This window comes from Bos grunniens, chromosome 22 (genome assembly GCF_055505025.1).
Source record: "Bos grunniens cultivar Pamir isolate PY7600 chromosome 22, Bosgru_T2T1.0, whole genome shotgun sequence".
Lineage (NCBI taxonomy): Eukaryota > Metazoa > Chordata > Mammalia > Artiodactyla > Bovidae > Bos > Bos grunniens.
In genome coordinates, this window is record NC_141186.1 from 17,342,078 (window position 1) to 17,359,190 (window position 17,113).

A 17,113-nucleotide genomic window follows, 5' to 3' on the forward strand; every position below is an offset into this window, starting at 1 on the left:
CCATGTAAATATAGAATTTCAGGGATCTGAGAAATCAGCTTCTTTGAACCCTGCCTTCTTCCACTCCTGTCTTAGAGGAAACTGAGCCTGGAGAAGTGAAGGTCACACAGCCGGTAATAGAGTAAACTAGGCTTGACTCCTGGCCCAGTGCTCTTTCCCTTGTCTTACTGCCCCACTCCAAAGGTGGTTATCAGAGTTGAGCAGTTCATTCTATCTGACTTAGAGATTTCTGAGCTCTGGGCAAGTGATTGATTCACTCTGCTTAATAAAGGGCAGGGGCTGGAGCACTGGACTACTCGTCATGGCATTGTGCTGGGGGGTGTGTGTGTATCTTAGCTAATTCTGCCTGTGACTCACCATGCAGTGTTAAGCAACCATTTTTAGCTTAAATCTCAGTTTTCTCATCTGTACAATGGGGGACTAATCAGTGAGATTAGTGGATTTAAAATATGTCTTTCAGCCATGTGGGGTTCCTAGAATACCTCTTTCACTAAGATCATTCTACTTAGAAAGGGAGAAATCAGTCATCCTCAGAGAAACTGCAGAGAAGAAGAGGACCTTGTTTGTATCACATAAGAAGTAGAGAGCCTTCTCTGGCAGTCCAGTGGTTAAGACTCTGTGCTTCTACTGCAAGCAACATGGGTTCAATCCCTGGTTGGGGAACTAAGATCCTGCATGCCATGCAGCAAAAAAAAAAAAAAAAAAATTAGAATGCCTGTTGTATAGTTTTTGTTCAAGTGAACATTTACTCAGGTTGTTTGTTTGTTTTTGTTTTTGGCTGCATTATGAAGCATGTTGGGTATTAGTTCCCCTCCTAAAGATAAAACCCCTACCCCCTGCATTGAGAACATAGAGTCTTAACCACTAGACTGCCAGGGAAGTCCCTTTACTTAAATATTTTAGAGTCTTCTGAGTGCAGAGCACTGGACCATTGGGAAAATACAAAGAGATATTTATTCCCTTCTGTATTTCTCACCTGCTCAGTGAACATCCTTCTGCTAGGTGCTGCAACACTGAGATCAACTCTGACCGCAAGGCTCCTAGGTCGAATAGCACAATCTCTGCTCACAGGAAGCTTACCGTCTAGCTGAATCACTATATTGGTCAGCACTCTCTCAGTGAAGTGACAGAAAGCCAACTCAAGCTGACTTAAGTAAATTAAAATCAGGTAAAGGGGGTAGATATGCAGATGACACCACCCTTATGGCAGAAAGCAAAGAACAAAAGAGCCTCTTGATGAAAGTGAAAGAGGAGGGTGAAAAAGTTGGCTTAAAACTCAATTCAGAAATCTAAGATCATCCCATCGCTTCATGGCAAATAGATGGGGAAACAATGGAAACAGTGACAGACTTTATTTTCTTGGGCTCCAGAGTCACTGCAGATGGTGACTGCAGCCATGAAATTAAAAGACACTTGTTCCTTGGAAGAAAAGCTATGACCAACCTAGACAGCATATTAAAAAGCAGAGATATTACTTTGTCAACAAAGATCTGTCTAGTCAAAGCTATAGTTTTTCCAGTAGTCATGTATGGATGTGAGACTTGGACTATAAAGAAAGCTAAGCACCAAAGGATTGATGGTTTCGAACTGTGGTGCTGGAGAAGGCTCTTGAGAGTCCCTTGGACTGCAAGGAGATCCAACCAGTCAATTCTAAAGGAGATCAGTCCTGAATATTCATTGGAAGGACTGATGCTGCAGCTGAAACTCCAATACTTTGGCTACTTGATGCAAAGAACTGACTCATTTGAAAAGACGCTGATGCTGGGAAAGATTGAAGGTGGGAGGAGAAGGGGACAACAGAGGATGAGATGGTTGGATGGCATCACCGACTCAACGGACATGAGTTTGAATAAGCTCCGGGAGTTGGTGATGGACAGGGAAGCCTGGCATGCTGCAGTCCATGGGGTCACAAAGAGTTGGACATGACTGAGCAACTGAACTGAACTGAACTGGAAGAGGGTAGTGGTTTTGGCTCACATACATTAATAGTCAGGAGCACTGGCTTCAGGCATGGATGGATCCAGATGCTCAAATAATGTCATTAAAAAATAAGTCTGTCTCCATTTTCTGATTCCTCTATGTTGGCTTGTTGTTAAGTTCACTTCTCTTCTGAAGGTGATAAGTATGGCTACCAGCAGCTCTGAATTTACATTGCTTCAACTTAGCACTGCCTGTGGACAAAAGAACACTTGTTATTCAGTGATTGCAGAAAAAGTTCCAGGGCTCATTCTGATTGGCTCAGCTTTGGTCAAGTGTCCACCTCTTCATGAATCAGTGAGACTTTATCTAAGGTCTCGGCCACATGCCCATTCCTGGGACACATGAACTGATAGGGGAGAAAGAAATTCCCACACAGGGAAATCAGTGTGACCACTGGAGGAGAGGTACTGTAGGTTAGACAATTGCAGACAGAAACCTCCCCCTGGACAGTCTGAGCACTAATATGTGCTCAACCTTAGGTGCTGTGGAAACCCAGAGCAGTTGAGGAGGCTGCTGGCTTATTGGGAGGTGAAGCTTGAATAGGGCTGGGTGTGGCTAGATGTGAGGTTTGAGAGAGCATTCTGAACAGAGGGGAAGATCATGGTGGAGAAACAGAGAGGAGAAAGCCACATCTGGCTTGAGTGTGGGCTTCACTTAGGGGAACAGCAGGGAACGAGGCCAGGAAGGAATGATGGAGCTCCAGTTTGCGAGGCTCTGAGCACTGGGTCAGAAATTTTAGATTTTAATCAGCAGGTAGTTCAAAGCTATGACCACTGTTATTATTCAGGAAAAAACAGTTAACAATTTCTGAGCCTTTATTATATGCTTGACCACATGCTAAACATTTACTTGCACACTATTATTGACTCCTCACAACCTCCCTATGGAGTAGGTACCCTAATGAATATTTCATAGGTGCGAACACTGAGCCTCAGAAAGGAGAGTCATTTGTCCAAGGTCATACAGTGGGTAAGCGGTCGAGCCAGAATTGTAACCCTGTCTGTCTAACTTGAAAGCCCAAGGATTTATGAAGGATTTATAAAGGAACATTCAGGATGGGAATAAAGACAGGATGAATTTGCCAGAAGAGCTGAATGCTAAGTGGAAAGACTGGGAGACTCAGGTGGCTCTTTGTGGAGTGAGGCGTCAGCTTTTCAGGGCTTGTCAGAATCTCTCTGCTGTGCTTTATCTGGTCTTTCCCATTTACGAGGTGCTAGCCATTTTCACATTCATTATGTCATTTGCTCTTCATCTGTTAAAATGACTTGTCTAAAGGTCAGACATCTAGAGAAGGAAGGAGCTGAAACTTCATATGAGTCTAAATGGATCTAGAACCTGTTTTTACCTCTGAACTGGAACCCAAGATGTGAATACACAGATTACAACAGTAAGGTCAATGTACTGAGTGCTTACCTGTGGGCTGAGTGAGGTTAGCCAAGGGGAGGTTGCTGGCTGGAAGCCTGCTTCAGGGTTGGAGAGGGCAGTGTGGAGAAGTGGTGGAGGACTTAGAATTCCTGCTCTGCCACCTCCCAGTTGTGTTCCTTGGATAAATGGGGTTTCTTCTCCGATTCTCAGTTCCCTTTTCTGTAAGATGGAGATGTTTATTGTACCTGCTTCAGAGGTGATGGAAAGAAAGAAATGAAGCCATGGGGCTGAAATGCTGAGTGTGGTTCCTGGCGTACAGTGATCAACCAATGAATGGTCACTCTTCTTTCTGTGACATAGTCTGAGTGAAGAGCTGCTTGTGAGGAGTCCTTGCTGCTCAGGTGAAAGACTCTGGACTTGCTGAGATGATCAGAGGCCTTGAGAAGCCAAGGACTGTTAGCTAGGAAGGGTCCTACTCATCAGCTGGCTCCATACCCTCACTGTAGAGATGAAAAAACTGAGTTCCAGAGAGAAGAGACAGGTTCATGGTCACAAAGTGAGACTCTTCTGTCTACAGAAGGGAGATGATTCTGACCACAATTACTCAGTGTTGAGAGCCTACTATGTGCAAGGTACTGACTGGTGCTAGAATCACCATGGAGAAGAGAGCATGTGAGATGGAGTGGGAGCTGGGGAGACTGATGGTGACACCAGGGGTTGGGTAGTGATCAGAGGTGAGCATCTTCCAGCCTAAGATGTGTGTCCTGAATCATCAGGGGTCTCTGTACTACAAACAGCAATGTCACTACAGCTTAGAATATGTATCCACATTCTTCCCCACTTGCTTGGATTGTGTTTCACATCTGGTTTGGGGCTTTCTTCATCCAGAGAGTCTTTGTTGTATGCAGTGAGACTGCTGTGCACATTTGGGGACTTTCTTTCCTCCCACCCTTTTTCCCTCCCTCCTTTTCTTTCTCCACCAACTCTCCTTCCTTTCTTGCTTTCACCTTCCTTCCCTCCCTCCCTTCTTTCATTTTTTGCTTTGTTCCCTCTCTCCCTACACCCTTCCTTTCTTTCTCACACCAGTCCTCTTACTGACAGCCTCCTCTGTGTGTTAGGCTCAGGGAAGCCTGAGTGAGTCCTCTTTCCCAGGTATTTCCCATGCGGTCCAGTGGTTGAGATTCCGAACTTCCCCTGCAGGGGGCGCGGGTTCCATCTCTGGTCAGGAAAGTTCTGCATGCTGCGTGGTTTGTGCTGTGCTGTGCTGTGCTGTGCTTAGTCCCTCAGTCGTGTCGGACTCTTTGTGACCCCATGGACTGTAGCCCGCTAGGCTCCTCTGTCCATGGGGATTCTCCAGGCAAGAATACTAGGGTGAGTTGCAATGCCCTCCTCCAGGGGATCTTCCCAACCCAGGGATCGAACCCAGGTCTCCAGCACTGCAGGCAGATTCTTTACCATCTGAGACACCAAGGAAGCCCAAGAATACTAAAGTGGGTAGCCTATCCCTTCTTCAGGGGATCTTCCCAACCTAGGAATTGAACCGGGGTCTCCTGCATTGCAGGCGGATTCTTTACCATCCAAGCTACCAGGGAAGCCCATGGTATTGCCAAGGGGGAAAAAAAAGGAGTCCTTGCTCATAGTCCAATGGGAGATTTGGGAAAGAAATCACATCATCACACTGTAGGATGACGCATGAAATGACTGAATCTCGCAAGGGTATCTTGGGGGCACGCACTTCTGACACATTAAGGACAGCCAGGGAAGTCTTCCAGAAAAGTTCAGCATTTGAGATGAGTCTTAAAGGATGTGGAGGAAGGAGAAGGGGAACCACGCACAAGAGACAGTATGATTTAAGGTGTGGAGGAGGGGAAAGCCTGGTGCACTTCGGGCGCCACAATCACTTGGTGTGAGGGGAGGTGAGCGTGGAGACTGGGAAGATGGACAAGGGCTGCCCGTGGATGCCTTGTACACCACGCTGAGGAGTTTAGACTTTATAAGCAGCAGGTAGTTGCTGACTTTTTAAAAAGTGCTTCAAATTCTTTGACTTTTGTTTTCCTTTTGGAAAAGTTAATACATTGCACATGAAACAAAATTCAAAAGATAAAATGACATACAATCAGATATGTGTCCTCCCTGCTCTCATCCCTCAGGGATCCTCCCAGAGGTCTCTTCCCAGGGGCAAACACTTTTACCATTTCTTGAGTATCCTTTCTGAGAAACTGCATAAATATACAAGCAAATGCCAACAATGTATTTTTTTTTTTCATCAACGGTATACTAGTTATCTATTGCTGCAGAGAAAATTACTCCCAAACCCAGTGGCTTACGCATTTCTTATCTCTGTTTCTGTGAGTCACAGGAATTTGGGAGCAGCTTAGATGGGTAGTTCTGGCTCAAGGTCTCTCATGAAGTTGCACCCAAGACCTCAGTGAGGACTGGGGTCAGCTGAAGCTTGATTTGGGTTGGAGGAGACCTCAGAATGAGTGATCTGAGAGAGAGAAAGAAGAAGATACATTGCGCATCCCCCTCTTTTGGTAACAACTTTATTGGGATATAAATCATGTGCCACAAAATTCACATGTATAAAGTGTACAATTCAGTGGTTTTTAGTATATTTACAGAGTTGTGTAACCATTACCACAATTGATTGTAAGATATTTACATCACCTCAAGAAGAAGGCTTATACCCTTAGGTTGTCACCCCCTAAGCCTACCATCCCCATCCTCTCCCTCCTCTAAGCAACCTTTAACCTACTGTCTTACCTAGTAAGACTGTTCTGGGCATTTTGTATAAATTGTTGTTGTTTAGTCACTAAGACATGTCTGATTCTTTTGCAGTCTCGTGGACTGTAGCCTGCCAGGCTTCTCTGTCCGTGGGGTTTCCCAGGCAAGAACAGGAGTGGCTCGCCATTTCCGTCTCCACTTGTGTGAATAGAATCATGTAATTTGTGGTCTTTGTGACTGACCTCTTTCACTTAGCACAATGTTTTCAAGGTTCATTCATGATGTAGCATATGTCCATATTTCTCCCTTTTTATGGCGGAATAATATTCCCTTGTACGGATATACCACATTGTGCTTATCCATTTATCAGCTGTCGGACATTTGGGTTGTTTCTATCTTTTGGCTATTTGGAATACTGTTGCTGTGAATATTTGTGTACAAGTTTTTGTGTGGATACATGTTTTTGGTTCCCTTGGATATAACATGTTTTCAGTTCCCTTGGATATATATGTGGGAGTGGAATTGCTGGCTCAAGTGGCAACTTCAACATTTTGAAGAGCTGCTAGATTGTTTTCCAAAGTGGCAGTATCATTTTACATTCCCACCAGCAAGTGTGTGAGGGTTCTTATTCATATCCTCATCAACACTTGTGTTATTATCTTTTTTTTTAATCTGACTTTTTGATTATAGCCATCCTAGTGGGTATGAACTGGTAATTCACTGTGGGTTTGGTTTGCATTTCTCTAACTATTAAACATCTTCACATGCTTGTTTGCCATTTGCATATCTTCTTTGGAGAAACATTTATTCAAGTCCTTTGCCCATTTTTTTTCCTGTCAGTTTTATTGAGATATAATTGACACATAGCACTGTATAAGTTTCAGACATACAGCATAGTTTGGTTTACATATGAATAATTATCACAATAAGTTTAGCAAACATCCATCAGCTTCAGTTCAGTTCAGTTTGCTCAGTCGTGTCCGACTCTTTGAGACCCCAGGGACTGTAGCACGCCAGGCCTCCCTCCATGTCCATCACCAACTCCCGGAGTTCACTCAAACTCATGTCCATCGAGTCGGTGATGCCATCCAGCCATCTCATCCTCTGTCGTCCCCTTCTCCTCCTGCCCCCAGTCCCTCCCAGCATCAGGGTCTTTTCCAATGAGTCAACTCTTCGCATGAGGTGGCCAAAGTATTGGAATTTCAGCTTTAGCATCAGTCCTTCCAATGAACACCCAGGACTGATCTCCTTTAGGATGGACTGGTTGGATCTCCTTGCAGTCCAAGGGACTCTCAAGAGTCTTCTCCAACACCACAGTTCAAAAGCATCAATTCTTCAGCACTCAGCTTTCTTCACAGTCCAACTCTCACATCCACACATGACCACAGGAAAAACCATAGCCTTGACTAGACGGACCTTTGTTGGCAAAGTAATATCTCTGCTTTTCAATATACTATCTAGGTTGGTCATAACTTTCCTTCCAAGGAGTAAGCGTCTTTTAATTTCATTTTTTGCTGCAGTCACCATCTGCAGTGATTATGTAGATACAAAATTAAAGAAATAGAAAAATATTTTTTGTGTGATAAGAACTCTTACGATTTACTGTTTTTTGTTTGTTTTTAGGATTTATTCTCAACAACTTTCATATATAATATACAGCAGTGGCAATTATATTTCTAATACTGTACATTACATTCGTAGTACTTATTTATCTTATCCCTGGAAGTCTGTACCTTTTGACCACCTTCATCCTATTCTGTCTCACCCCACCCCCACCTCTGATAACCACAAGTCATCTGATTTCTTTTTCTGATTTTTTTTAAGTATAATTTACCTACTGTGCTATGTTAGTTCCTATCATACAACTTAGTGATTTGTATTTCTATATATTTCAGAATGATCCCCGTGATAACTCTGGTTACTCTGTTACTGTACAAAGATATAACATAGTTACTGACTATATTCCCCACACTGTACCTCACATACCCATAACTTGTTTATTTTGCAGCTGGGCGTTTGTACCTCCTAATCTCTCATTCACCTATTTCTTTCCTCTACATCCCCTTCCCCTTTACCCATTTTCAAATTGGGTTATTTTTCTTTTGACTATTGAGTTGTAAGAGTTGTTTTTATTCTTGGTGTAAGTCCCTTATCAGATATATGATTTGCATATATTTTCTAGTATTCTGTGGCTATCTTTTCACCTTGATAGTGTTCTTTGTAGCACTAAAGTTTTAAATTTGTATAAAGTCCAGCTATCATTCTGTTGTTGTTGCTTGTGCTTTAGGTGTCATATCTAAGAATCCGTTTCCAAATCCAAGGTTACAAAAATTTACCTGTATGTTTTTTTCTAAGAGTTTTATAGTTTTCATGCTTACACTTAGGGCTCTGATCCATTTGAGTTAATTTTTGTGTATGGCGTAAGGTAAGGGTTCAGCTTCGTTCTTTTACTTGTGGCTGTCCAGTTGTCCCAGCAGTGTTTATTGAAAACAGTGTTCTTTCTGAGTTGAATGGTCTTGGCGCCCTCACCTAAAATCAGCTGACTGTGGGTTAATTTCTGGACTCTCACTTCTGCTTTGTTGATCTCTGTGTCCACCCTTATGCCAGTAACAGACTGTCCCGATGACTGTTGCTTTCTAGTGAGTTTTCCAATCAGCAAGTGTGAGTCCTCCAACTGCGTTCCTTTTTCAAGATTGTTTTGGGCATCATACTGCCTTTTTCTAAAAAGACTGAAGTATAGTTGATTTACACAATATTTAATATTGTGTTAGTTTCATGTATACAACAAAGTGATTCAGTTATATATTTTTCAGATTATATTTCATTATAAGTTATTATAAGATACTGAGTATAGTTCCCTGTGTTATATAGTAAATCCTTGTTGTGTATCTATTTTATGTATAGAATTTTGTGTCTGTGCATCCCTTATTCTTCATTTATTCCTTTCCCCTCTGGTAGCAATAAGCTGGTTTTCTAGTCGTGAGTCTGTTTCTGTTTTGTATGAGATTCTCTGAGTCCGTCCATGTTTCCGCAGGTGACAGTATTTCATTATTTTTATGACTGAATAATATTCCACTGTGTGTGTGTATATATATATCACTTTTTTTGGGTCTTTTCTGGACATATGCCCAGGGGTGGGATAGCTGGATCATATGTTGCCTCTATTTTTAGTATTTTAGGGAACCTGCATACTGTTCTCCATTGTGGCTGCAATAATTTGCATCCCCACCAACAGTGTAGGAGGGTTCTCTGTGCTCCACATCCTCTCCAGCATTTGTTATTTGTAGACTTTTCGAGGATAGCCATTCTGACTAGTGTGCGGTGATAACCTCACTGTGGTTTTTATTTGCATTTCTCTAATAATGAGCGATGTTGAGCATCTTTTCAGGTGCCTATTGGCCATCTGTATGTCTTCTTCAGAGAAATGTCTTCTGCCTTGCTCATTTAAAAATTGGATTATTTGGTTCTTTTGAGTTGTATGAGCTATTTATGTATTTTGGTTATTAACCCCTTGTCAGTTGCACAGTTTGTAAATATTTTCTCCCATTCTGTAGGGTGTCTTTTCATTTTGTTGATGGTTTTCTTCGGTATGCGAAAGTTTTTAAATTTGATTATGTTCCATTTGCTTATTTTTGCTTTTATTTCTTTTGCCTTGGGAGACTGATTCAAGAAAATATTGCTATGCTTTATTTCAGAGAATGTTTTGCCTATGTTCTCTTTTAGGAGTTTTATGGTGTCATGTCTTATATTTAGGTCTTTAAGCCACTTTGAGTTTATTTTTGTATATGGTGTGAGGGAATGTTCTAATTTAATTGATTTACATGTGGCTGTCCAGCTTTCCCAACACCCCTTGCTGAAGAGACTATCTTTTTCGCATTGTACCTTCTTGCCTCCTTTGTCGTAGCAACTGCCTTTTATGTTCTAATCTCAGACATCACAGACCACTTCTGCCACACTCTATTTTTAGAAGTGAGTTACTAAATCCAGCCCACATTCAAGGGGAGGAGAATTCAGCTCCTCCTCTTGAAAAGAAGTATATTTTAAAAGTTGTGGACATATTTAAAAACCACCACAAATGGTAGGATACTAAACAGTTGGTTTGTCTTGCTTTTTAAACTCAACAACACATTTGGAAATTGTACCAAATCAGTGTATAGAGAGTTACTTTTTCTTTAAGAGCTGCATAATATACTTTTTTTTCCCAAAATTTCTTTGGTGTGGACCATTTTTAAAGTCTTTAATGAATTAGTTACAATATTGGTTCTGTTTTATGTTTTTGGTTTTTTGGCCACGAGGCATGTGGAGATTCTTAGTTCTCCTCGACCAAGGATTGAACTGACACCCCCTGCACTGGAAGGCAAAGTCTTAACCATTGGGATGCCAGGGAATTCCTATAATATTCCTATATTATTCCTATAAAATTCCTATAATATACTTTTGTATGGATGCGTCATCATTTAGAAATCAATATTTAAATTGTTTACAACATCTTGCCATAACAATATTTCAATGGATAATGTTGTATATAAATAATTAAGACACATATGTAAGTATTAGGATAAAATAAAGACCTAGAGTGGAATTGCTGGATTAAATGGTCTCTGTGTTTACAATTTTGACAGATTCAGTCATAGGCTCCTCCACAGAAGTTACACAAAGATATACTCATAGCAACAGTGTATGAGGGTACCTGTTTCCCCACATTCTTGCCAACTGAATGTGTTATCAAATATTTTGACAACCCAATGGGCAAAAAGTACTCTATTATGGTAGTAATTTGTCTTTCTTTTAGGAATGAGGTTGAGTGCCTTTTATATATACAGGCAAACCTCCTTTTACTGCAGTTCACTTTATTACACCTCACAGATATTGCCCCCCTCCTTTTTTTAATAACAATTTGAAGCTTTGTGGCAACCCTGTGTTGAGCAAGTTGATTGGTGCCATTTACCCGATAGCATTTGCTCCCTTTGTGTCTCTTTGTCACATTTTGGTAATTCTCACAATATTTCAAACTTTTTCATTATTTTATTTGTTATGGTTGATCTGTGATCAGTGATCTTTGTAATTGTTTTGGCATTTATTTTAGCTATAAAGGATTTTAAAATTAAGTTTGTACTTTTTTTAAGACATAATGCTATTGTGCACTTAATAGACTACAGTATAGTGTCAACATAACTTTTATATGTGCTGGGAAACCCAAAATAAGTTTGTGTAACTCGCTTTATTGTGATATTTGCTTTATTGTGGTGGCCTGGAACTAAACCCACAATATTTCCAAGGTGTTCCTATCTTTTTTCTATAAACTGTCAGTTCATAAATATTTTTCTACCAAGCTAATGGTATTTTCCTCCTTTGATTTGTAAGAACTCTTTATAAGTTAAAAGTTAGCTCTTGGTGATATGAGTTGCAAATATTATCCATCAGTTTATTTTTTGATTTTGTCTATGGGTGTTTTCTCCACGGTGAAATTCTATTTTTCTCAGCTTAAGCAAATTACCAGTTCCTTCTGGTATGGCTCCTGAGTGTAGTATAATACCTAGAAAGGTCTTGGAGTGTTTTGAGTGGGGGTGGGAAGCAGAGATCTGCTTGTTGGTAGAGAGGATGGGCTGGAGGTGTAACGAGGTTGAGGGCTGAACTATTCTTATTCTGACAGTCTTTTATTTTTGTTTTATTCTTTTCATTTCCATTTCATCTTATCCATCATTATGAACCTTTAATCCCAGAGCTGTTTAATGGCATAATGAGAGCCTTGGATCAGGAGTCTGCCTGGCACAGAGTGTCTATTGAATAAACAGATGATGAGCTCTGATTTAAGTCCTAGCTCCACCACCCTCTCCTTTGGAGGCAGCATATTCAGTGGTCAGCTAACCTGAATTTGAATCCTGAGTGTGGCATTACCAACTAAAGTGTCCTTTGGAAGGTTATACAATTTCTGACTCTAAGTTTCCTCCACTATAAAATGGAGACTATAATAGTAACTAGCTCATATCCAATGGTTAAGACTTTGTCTTCCAATGCAGGGGGTGTGGGTTGGATCCCTGATGGAGAAGAAAAGATCCTACATGCCTTGTGATGAAAAAACCAAAACATAAAACAGAAGCAATATTATAATTACTTCAATAAAGACTTTTAAAATAGAACACATCAAAAAAAATCTTAAAAAAAAAAAGAAGGGTCTCTCATCTTCTGGGACTGGAGGGAAGTTAAGATTAGAGTGAATCTAGGTAAAATTGTGGTCAATTAAAAAAACAAAAAGAAAGATTGAAAACTGAGAACTGGGAGATACACCTAGAAAAGCAGGGAGCTTAGAAAGTTTGGCCTTGGAATTTGGGGTCTTATTCCTAGGTTCTGAGCAATTACATGGAGGCATGGGAATGATCAGGGCCAGATGTGGGTTTAGCCAGATGACTTGGGCAGCTGCCGCAGGGAACGGACTGGATGGAGACTTGATGGAAGATCAGGAGCCTGGTGGAGGGCATGGCAGTGGTCCAGGTGAAAGGCGCTGGAGGAGGGGAAGGAGGAGATCTTATTTAGGAGCCCAGCAGCTGTGTGTCTGGTGGGGCGAGGTGAAGACAGGCAGGCTTTGCAGATGATTCCAGGTCCCCTCGCTGAACGATTGTGTCTTGGAATGACATGCCCAAAGGACCCAGTAGGAGATCTGCTCAGTCTGGGAAAAGCTGAATTTGTCAGAGGGAGGGTCTGACAGCTGTTGGCTTTTCAGGCCTTGGCCTGAGGAGAGAGGTCTCAGCTGGAGATGCAGATGTGAGTCTGTGTGTGGGTGAAATGGCCCCGGGGCGAGGGGAGAGCCTGTGGAAGCAAAAGAGGAGACAGCCCAGAAACACCAACCTTTCAGATGCAAGGAGGAGGAGGAGCCAGAAAAGGCGGCTTGGAGAGAGGAGCCAGAGCAGCTGCTCAAATTAGCAACAGAGAAGCTGAGAAGAACAGCCCCGGGAAAGGACGGCTTCCTGGAGGAGCCAGAGGGGACAGGGAAGGGATGGGGCCACCTGGATGGGCCTGGGCCAGACTGGAGGAGTGAGGCAGGAAGCAGGGAGAGCAGCAGGGGGCTTCTGCCCGAGTCCTTGAGCTGAGTGTGGCAGAGCTGAGCCAGGGCAGTGGGAGATGCAGCGGGTGGCGGATTCTAGGGTTGTCCAGAGGCCACGCGAGGGCTCTGTACAGGCTGGACCCAGGGGTGGTGTGGTAAATACTGTTCCCAAATATTATCATTACTGCACAAAGTGACGGGTACCCCATTTCTCTGTAACAGCATCTGTGACACCAGGTACAATTATTTGTGTTCCTAACAGTCCCCTGACTAAACTGTAGTCTCCTCGAGATCAGGAACCACAACCCAGGGACTGAATGGCTTGGAGGAAGTGTCCCAGGGAAAGGGAGCAGTCAGTGCCAAGACCTCCGGGGGAGTCGGGGTAGGGCTGAACAAGAAAAGGTAGTTAGGTTAGTGTTAGGATGACGGTTGGAAAGGAGGTGCAGTATGTCAGGAGTGTAGGGATCGAGAGGCCGAGTGGCTTGGAGGCAAGTAGGGGGAGCCTGAGGGCCACACAGTCTGGGATGAGGCCTCAGGGATTATCCTGAGCGTAAAGGGCAACTTGGGAAGGTGTTGAGCAGGTGAGTGAGTGGCACGGTCTGCTTTGGAAAGCTTCCTCTGAATGCTGAGTGCAGAGCAGACGAAGAGAGGGCAGGGATGAGAGCAGAGAATCCAGTTAGGAGCCACTGCGGTCACGCGGGAGGGAGACCACGCGGCCTCGACAGATGGCTGCAGTGGAGACAGAGAAAAGAGGTCAGCCCGAGATACGTTTTGGAGGTCAAGCTAGTCAGCCCTGCAAGTGGATGGGATGTGGGGGTGAGGGAAAGGGAGGAGTCAGGGTGCCTCCATCATCTGGGTGCTGGGGGGTGCCATGGGGAGCCCCGGCACAGGATTCCCACCCTTGAGCTCCCCAGCTGACAGAAGCGCTAAGATTGGACCTATTCTTCAGATCCAGCGGGTCGGGGTGACTGTTAAGAGACCCCGTCTCCCCTGTGCCACAAGCGCCTGCCCTGGGGGGGCATGACGGAGCTGGTGTGAAGGACATGAGGACAGTCTCTGTCTCAGGGTGGAGGAGGGTTCCATCGGGCCTGGGGAAGCACTCCCTTGGAAAGCTGTGGTCACAGTGCCAACACAGACCCTTTTCCAGGCTCCTCTCAGCCCCAAAGTCGGCCTGGTTCTTTCCAGAAAAACCTTCCTAAAGGTGAGGAAGGGACTCACAGAGGATACAGGACACGAGCAGCCATCCGTGTATCCTGCGCTATGCTGCCCCTCCGTATCTCTCACCTACAGCTTTTTCAAATGATCATTGTTCTTTGTATGAACACTGGAGAATATAGATAAGCAAGATTACACATGTCATCTCACCCTCCCAGAAGCAGTCATCTTAACTGTTGGTCTGCATCGTATAGAGTACTGATTATGAGCAGGCTCTGGAGCCAGACTAGCTGAGTCCAAATCCTGGTTCTGTAACTTATCAGCTCTGTGGCCTTAGATAAGTTGGATTACCTCTTTGTGCCTTTATGTCCTCAACTGTAAAAAGAAGATAATAACAGCACTTATTCCACAGAGTGTTGTGGGGATTAAATGAAGTAATGTGTGTAAGATACTTAGCATAGGACCTGGTGTGGTAAATTTATATGACTATTGCTATAACTATGTAAGTATCCCCAAAATGAAATTATATTGTATGTTATTTTTCACATTCTTTTGAAACCTAACGTATCATGAGTAATTTCTGTATCATTAAATCTTACTCAATATAATAGGGGAATAGTATTCCATGGTATGAAAGAATATTCCTGTGATGTTGGACAATTAGCTGCTTATTTCTTTCCTTCTTTGTTTTATTGTATCTCCCCCTCTGCCTTCCTTCTCATCGCTTCCTTCTTTTCTTGCAAATGACGTGATAGACATCCACACAGCTAAACCTTAGAGCACATGCTTGAGCATTTTCTTAGGATACATTCCTAGAAATTGGCAAGCTCAGTCAATAGGGGTCTAGAGATTTTTGGTTTTGTTTTTTTGTATGTGATTAATTCATTATTTCTGTGAGTTTCATTTGGCTTGTGCGTTTTGATTGCTTGTTGCTTTAATTATTTCATTGAGTGAAAAATCTCTGGCAATAGTCACTTATTAGTGGTCAACTCCCACCTACCTTATGGTTTCAGTAGGTCACTTATCCACGTGGTCCTGAATTCAAAAGGGGCCACAGGTTGGCAGTGCGAGGTCTCTGTCCTGTCCTGTCCTCAGCCCCTAAGTTCCCTCCTCAGAAGTGACCAGGGTTATCAGTATGAATGTTATATAAGGGGATTCAGTTCTTCCTGGTGTTATGACTCTAAGATGCATCCAAATTGTTGCATGTAGCTACAACAACAAAATACCATAGACTGGGTGGCTTGCGCTTATTTTCTCTTAGTTCTGGAAACTAGAATTCCAAGACCTAGGTTCTGTTGAGAGTCCTCTTCTAGGCCTGCAGACGGCTACCTCCTTCCTTCTTGCCGTGTCCTCACATGGCAGGTGAGGAGAGAGAGCAAACTCTCTGGTATCTCTTTTTAAAGATTTATTTATTTTTATTTACCTATTTTGGGCTGTGCTGGCTCTTGGTTGCTGTGAGCTTTCTCTGGCTGCGGTGAGCGGTGGCTACTCTGTTGGGATGCGTGGGCACTCACTGCGGTAGCTTCTCTGTTTGTGGAGCACAGGCTGTAGACACGCAGGCTTCAGTAGCTGTGGCACATGGGCTTAGCTGCCCAGTGACATGTGGGATCCTCCCAGACCAGGGATCAAACCTGTGCTCCCTGCCGTGGCAGGTGGATTCTCCACCACTGGACCACTAGGGAAGCCCCAGTGTCTGTTCTTATAAGGACACTAATCCCATCATGGGGCCCTACCCTTATGACCTCAACCAACCCTGATTACCTCCCCAAGGCCTCTTCCACAAATACTCTCACACTGGAGGTTAGGGCTTCAAAATACCACTTTTGTGGGGACCCAGTTCAGTCCATAGCAAACCTCTTTGGAGTCTGCTCAGGAAAAGAAAGCCCTGGGGGACATCCAATCTGACCTCCTAGTAATGGGTAGCAGCTGTGATATATCAGGCATGGAGGGGCCAGCTGAGCATAAACAAAGGCCTCCATCTAGGAGTGACTGGCCCTGTGGATGTCCCTTGAGGATAGTGTAATGCTATCATAATGAAACTCTGCTAAAATAGCTAAGCATAAAATGCATAATTAAAAAGCTTTATATAAAGGCACATTTACAGCACACACACAATTTAAAGAAAACAAATATTGTTTATTTTCTTTTACTAATTCATCACTTTTTTAGTCTCATTCTGGGTTTATTCCCCAAACCCAAGTTATCATTTTTCCTTTCAACTTTCCTTTAGTTTTTTAAAGTATTCTTAAAGGCTTACACCTTTAAGAGGATATCATGGCCAGACATAGGTGGAAAAGGACTGAACATAATAATATCGTTTTTATCATCAAAGTAATTCGTGCACACGTTAAACACTTCCAACAGTACGGGAGGGCAGAGAATAGTGTCTCCCTCCTTTGCTCCACCACACCGGCGTGTGTTTCAGAGGTGCCCATCATTAAGTTGCTTCTGTATCCTTCCAGAAATATTTATATAGACTTGCAAGCTTATGTGTGTATATATGTGTATTCTCTGAAAAACCAGGATTTTTAATTATGTTTTTTAATTTTATGCTGCTAAGTTGCTTCAGTCGTGTCCGACTCTGTGAGATCCCATAGACGGCAACCACCAGGCTCCCCCGTCCCTAGGATTCTCCAGGCAAGAACACTGGAGTGGGCTGCCATTTCTTGGAGAAGGCAATGGGACCCCACTTCAGTACTTTTGCCTGGAAAATCTCATGGATGGAGGAGCCTGGTAGGCTGCAGTCCATGGGGTCGCTGAAAGTTGGATATGACTGAGCGTCTTCACTTTCACTTTTCACTTTCATGCGTTGGAGAAGGAAATGGCAACCCACTCCAGTGTTCTTGC

The 17,113-nt window shown here is 43.1% G+C and overlaps 1 protein-coding gene across 1 annotated transcript in view; it reads left to right on the plus strand.

Moving 5' to 3' along the window:
* LHFPL4 (LHFPL tetraspan subfamily member 4) overlaps positions 1 to 17,113 on the plus strand; it is a 31,422-nt gene that overhangs the window by 3,315 nt on the left and 10,994 nt on the right. The gene's annotated exons all lie outside the window — the stretch shown is intronic.